The following is a 6,693-nucleotide window of genomic DNA, read 5'->3' on the forward strand; positions in this document are numbered from 1 at the left end:
GGATTCATGCTGCTTAGTCCTATGTGTTCTATGTTGTGTCTTGTGTACTATTATTTGTCTGTTTGTCTTTGTCTTTTTTATTTTTGATTTATGGGTTTGACTGTCCCTCTGGTATTTTTTGCCCGTTTTTTGTGACATAATGAAACCAAACAAAATACTAATGATGGCATGCATGACACAATGATGTCATACAAAATAATAGTGATAACATAAACGACTCAATGAAATGATATAAGATACTATTGATGAAAAATCGACTAAATGACAAGATACAAAAAAGCGTGATGATATTACGATGCCACTACATGATACATAACTATAGTTGCTTTTATTATCATCAATTTGGTGATATATTCCACAGATGACAGATTTATATCTGACGGTGCAAAATAACTTTACTTTTATTAATTTTACGGACGCAATCACGAGTTGGTTGACGGTTACGGAATATCCGTTTCACAGATGATATTGGATATGTTCCTTATGTTTTAACTACAATCCCGTGTACATGTAAAGCTGGATCTGCTTACTATTCCTCTAGTTCTTGGGGGGGGGGAGGCGTGGGAGGGGGAAGGGGGGGGGGGGGGTGTTCGTGTTGCTTAGTCTCTAGTTTTCTATGTTGTGTCTGGTGTACTATTGTTTTTTTTTGTCTTTTTTTGTTGGCCATAGCGTTATCAGCTTATTATTTTTGATCTATGAGTTTGAATGTCCCTCTGGTACATACAGCGTTTACTGCACTTGACATATCTAAATAGATATAAGAAGATGTGGTATGAGTGCCAATGAGACAACTCTCCATCCAAGTCAAAATTTATAAAAGTAAACCGTTATAGGTCACAGTACGGTCTTCAACACGGAGCCTTGGCTCACACCGAACAGTAAGGTATAAAGGGCCCCAAAAAATTACTAGTGTAAAACCATTCAAACGGGAAAACCAACGGTCTGATCTATATAAAAAACGAGAAACGAGAAACACTTATGAACCACATCAACAAACGACAACTACTGATCATCAGATTCCTGACTTAGGACAGGTGCAAACAAATGCAGCGGGTTTAAACGTTTTAATGGTACCAAACATTCACCCTTTTTCCGAAACAATAGTGTAACATCACAACATAGAAAGACACACTATAAATTATCAACTGAAATAGCTTAACTCAATCAAAGGACATATTAACACCATTGAACATACACTGAACAGATAAATTTGACCTATGACACAATGTAAATACAAAATAAAAAAGCTAAGGGAAGAATAATAAAAGTAACATGTTATATCGGTAAGAAATGTTAAACAATTAAAGAAAAACAATATGCTCGAACAAAAATACCATCCATTTGCAATAACTTTAAACACAGGTAAATGAAAATAATTTTGTTGTTAGGTATACGTGTACAGTACCAATAGAGAAAGGAAATATTATTACAAAATAAATAATTTTGATGTTCATAGTACGAAGTGAAAATTTATAGTTATACCAAACACTTATCAAAGCTGGTATATAGACCAGGTATAACCCTGAATAACATTAAATAACAAAAAAGCAATACAATTAGTATCAACAGGTCAAATAAACAAGAAAGTACGATTTGAGAGTACTCGCAGTGACTGACAGCTAGTTAAAAGCCAAAACAATTAATAATAAAAAATCATGCATCAGAGACTAAAATCAACTAAAACACATCCCAGGGATTTAGTATTTTAACGTCATGGACAGTCAAAGAAGACATGACTAGTGCAATGCCAAAAATAAATGTATCGACAGACAGTAGGATAGTTAGGAGTTTAACCTCTTTATAGATCTAAACGAACGTGGATGTGTCTTTATACATCCCACTTGAAAAAAATACAAATTTAGTTATGTTTTAATTTGCTGATAACAAAATCGATATTAGTGCCATTGTAAACTATATTCAAAGATCTAATTACAACATTGGTAAGAAAACCTTTACTAATAAACCTGTTTAAAGGTTCGATGAGTTTACACGGATCACATAGTGATTTCCGCGCTTTAAGTACAATATTACCGTAAAATTTAGGATGTGAAATACCGTTTTTAATCAGTTTTCTACAAGTACAGCCAAATTTACTAATCAAATCTTTGTATCTATGAAAGAACTTAGCAAAAGTTTTACGTAATTTATGGTAACGAAATCCTTGATTTAATAATTTACCAGTGATGCATTGATTACGTTCGTTAAAATCTATGACATCACTACACACACGGGCATAACGAACGAGTTGGGATATATATACACCGTATGATGGAGCCAAAGGAACATCGACGTCTAAAAAAGGAAAATTAACAATAGGGAATGAAAAATCGTCTCTTTTGTCGTAAATTTTCGTATGGAGTTTTCCTTTAGAGATTGAAATGTCCAAATCCAGAAAAGGACAACTACTGCTGTTTATGTTAGATTTAGTTAAAGTAAGTTCTATTGGGTAAATTTCGGTAGTATATTTAGAAAATTCTGGATTATTTAACGAAAAAATATGAAAGTATGTTATGATATTTCTGCTGATAAACACATGGCCTTGAATGATAGGATGACGCTTTGCAATGTGATCCTTATGCAAAATAAACAGGAGAAAATAGGATATCAAAACTTCAGTAGATTTAACATGAATGTTACATGTGGTTAGCATAAACAGAAAATGTAGTTTACTGTACATGTGTTATGTTTTATCAGTACATTAAGATACAGCCTTTTGTATTCCCAAAAGAGGTATCTTCTTCGAGTTTCGTTGAGTTTTTTGACAGAGCTGCATGCTTGAATATAGTGTTTTTATTTGAAAGATAGATATTTGTCGCACTGTTTGTGTATGGTGATGTCTGTTTTCGAATGCAAACCTTATATAGCTAATCGCAAAGGTTTTTTAACTATCAACATGATCAACCTAAAGCGAAACGTGTAAGAAGCTAGCATATTTAATATATATATCAATTAACTTCTCAAATATACGAGCCGTTATATTTTGTATTCAAGAGATGTGTTTGTTGAACAGTTTGAAAATGAAGTTGAAACATTAGAAAAAGTTATTAACTGCAAGAGACGATATTGTTTTGCTTTTATTGAACATGTTGAAGCATTTGATAGTAATGGTGTAACTTTAAGATGTTTCAATATAATCGAGTGGCATTACAACATCTATTTTTTCGAATTTCTCCAAGATATGTATTATTTATATTCGACTGATACAATGAATACACTAGGATTTGTTTTTGTAGGTTTTGATTCATCTGTCCGATTATTTGTGCATTGATGTCAATTTTAGAATACAGTCACTTCCAGTCACAAATAATGAAACATACTATTATTTAAACAGAAATCTTCTTATTTCAATGTTTTACGTGAAATCATTATTAAAAAATAAGATTTAACAGACGTGCGATTCGACCACATAAATTTATCTGTGGCCCTGGATTAAAAAGGCCAAGTATCAAACACGATGTTAAAGAGAATCACAAACGCAAAATAGTACCCCCCAAAAAAAGTAACCGCACAGAAACACGCTACATGTTAGACTTTTTTCATATTATATGTAAATTAAGCAATCCATGCACATTCTATAACTATGATGAGATTTCATAAGTTCTGGTAAGACTGACAATGAGAAAACTTCACAGATATTTTTAAGGTTAAATACCATTCAATAATTCCTTACTTTATTTGACATATTAATACCGGTAATGGTTGTATAGCAGACAGGAATACAACTATTTTTCTAACTAACAACACTAAGTTTGAGTTTCGATTTCCTTTTTAGTACAGTTATTCAAGTGTTTAACACTTATTATGCGCTATTTTTTATCGTATTGTTTGAATACCATCAAAATAATCTTTTCTCACGAAAGGAAGTACAAAATTTGGTAGAAGGAAGCTTTTTCTGTTTTTTTTTCAAGTTTTCATTGAATTTAACTTTAAATCATCCCTTGGAAAATGACTTTAAGCTATAAGTTTATCGACAGTGATAAATAAACTATTGATTTGTAGAAAATCAAACAAAATTTGAAACAAATTCAGCTCTGAAAACAATCTAACGTTTATTCCAAAAAACTACTATCTGTATATCAAACAGCATTTTTAAAATATGTAAAAGTAAGGTCAATATTTCTGCTAATATTTCATTTCAGATATTATGAAAACTGACCGGCATAATATTTTTGATAAGATTTAACACATCATGTACCTAGTCTGCTTATCAAAATCAAAAGAAACTGTATACATGTACGTTCAATGAATGCAGGAATACATAATTTTACAAAATTTTACCCATTACATGTAACTATATTCTATTTCGTTGTTTCAAAAATTCCAATAGGGAACATATATTACATTATTGTTGTTATTAACAATTATTTAAGACGTTTCGGCTTTGGCTTTCTTTTTGACTACATGATAGACATTTTCCCTTCACAAGCATTAAAATGTTATAGATATAATTTCATGATAATGTTATGACGTCACTATATTGTGACGTCACAATAATATGACGTCATAATATGTGTTTATGAATGAAAGAAGGACAATGGCCGAAACGTCTTAAATAATGATATATTCTATTTGATGAAATAGTAAATACTTCAATTTAACTGATACATTAAATTTGAAATATCTTTAATGGAATCTTAGAAAAATAACTTCACTCACCGGTCATGATGCAAACATTTTGTATACATGGTTCTGATTATATGACAACAAGGGTAACATACCCTGTTTACCTGTCTCAAGCTAAGGAGAGCCAACAATTTGATTTGTGGAATATATTGACATTTTGTCTTCAATTATCGGTAGAAAACTCACAATTTTCATCTGAAAGACAGGCGAAAGATACTAGAGGGACATTCAAAGATTATGTCAATATTAACGCCATGACTAAAAAAGAAAAAGACCCATAGACAAACAATAGTACATAAAACACAATATAGAAAATAAAGACTGAGAAACCCGAATCCCACCAAAAACTGATTGGTGATCTCAGGTGCTCCAGTAGGCTAATCAGATATTGCTTAAGTAATGGCACCCGTCGTGTTGCTCATGTTATTAAAAACCCGATAATAAGTCTTATTCCGTGAGTCGCATTATAAACTTATCCGTTGTCATCTGTGAAACGGATATTCAATAATGGTCATCCAATTCGTGATTGCGTCTCTGAACCTTCCAAAGGAATGACTTCAACTTCACCAACTAAAATTCTTGGTTTAATAGCTTCCTTGTGAGCAGTAACCCTCTATCAAGGAAATCATGAAAGTAAATACAAGCCCTGGAATATCGTATCAACTTGGAGCTGTACACTCTGTATCCAGGCGCTGCTGTAATGTTGCTACATAGAAATGGTAAGTTTACAATTGGGAATCTGAAATCAGATTTGTTTTGGCGTGCACATAATATTGCGAATTTCGAGAATAAACCAAAATGCAGGTTTAATTATCGAACTTTCAGGAAAACCTGCATACAGTTATACATGTTATATGTATCAGATATCAGAATGCGACTTTATATTATTACAATATTGAGATATTCATTGATTTGAATTGTTCGTATTCATAAAATCTCTGAACTAACTTCTGAATTTACAGTAATTTGTAATTTAAACCAATTTTGTCCTTTGAATGATCCTTTACGTTTAACTCAGTGTGACTTCGTATGATGGCTGATGCAGGCATAACATGGAACGGTTGATCTTGTACATTTAATTCATTGGTGTAGTATTAATCGCGCATTTGGTTTTCTCTCTTGAATTGTTTTGTAATACCGGGGTCTTTTCTACAATATATATTTCTAGATTTTACTCATTGTAGAATGCTATACGGTGATATACAATACTTCAATTATTGTCATCTCCTCTATGAATATTGCCACCTTTGGAATCATACTAACTGTCTTTTTTTTTAAACGTTCGCACTTTGATTGATTACTTAGCTCTCAATGTAAAATAAAATCATAAAGCATGACGTGTCTGTCTTCAAAAATGTCTATGTGGAAAGAACTTATCATGAATCATATTAAACAAGAGGAACTACTTAAAAGCATTTAACATGCAATCATTTGACCACTGGGAACTGATGGATTTAATGCATTGAACATGCACTTCTAGTCGTTTTATGTATTTGATGCTTTGAACATATTGTCATACGATCTCTGGATGGTTCATGTATTAAATGCACTGGACATGTTATCATATTACCACTAGTTAATGTATGCATTAAATGCAGTGTACATGTTATGATATTACCACTGGAAAATGTATAAATTTGATGCATAGAACATGTTATTATATGACATCTGCAAAATGTATGTATTAGATTCATTTAACATATAAAAGAGAAGATGTGGTATGATTGCCAATGATGCAACTCTCCACAAAAGACTAACATGATACAGAAATTAATAACTATAGGTCACCGTACGGCCTTCAACAATGAGCAAAGTCCATACCGCATAGTCAGCTATACAAGGCCCCGAAATGACAATGTCAAACAATTCAAACGAGAAAACTATTGGCCTAATTTATGTACAAAAATATGAACGAAAAACAAATATGTTACACATAAACAAACGACAACCACTGAATTACAGGCTTCTGACTTGGGACAGGCACATACATAGAGAATTTGGCGGGGCTAAACATTTTAGCGGGATCCCAACCCTCCCCTAACCTGGGACAGTGGTGTAACAGTACAACAT

Source organism: Mytilus californianus, unplaced genomic scaffold, assembly GCF_021869535.1.
Source record: "Mytilus californianus isolate M0D057914Y unplaced genomic scaffold, xbMytCali1.0.p SCAF_8, whole genome shotgun sequence".
Classification (NCBI taxonomy): Eukaryota; Metazoa; Mollusca; class Bivalvia; order Mytilida; family Mytilidae; genus Mytilus; species Mytilus californianus.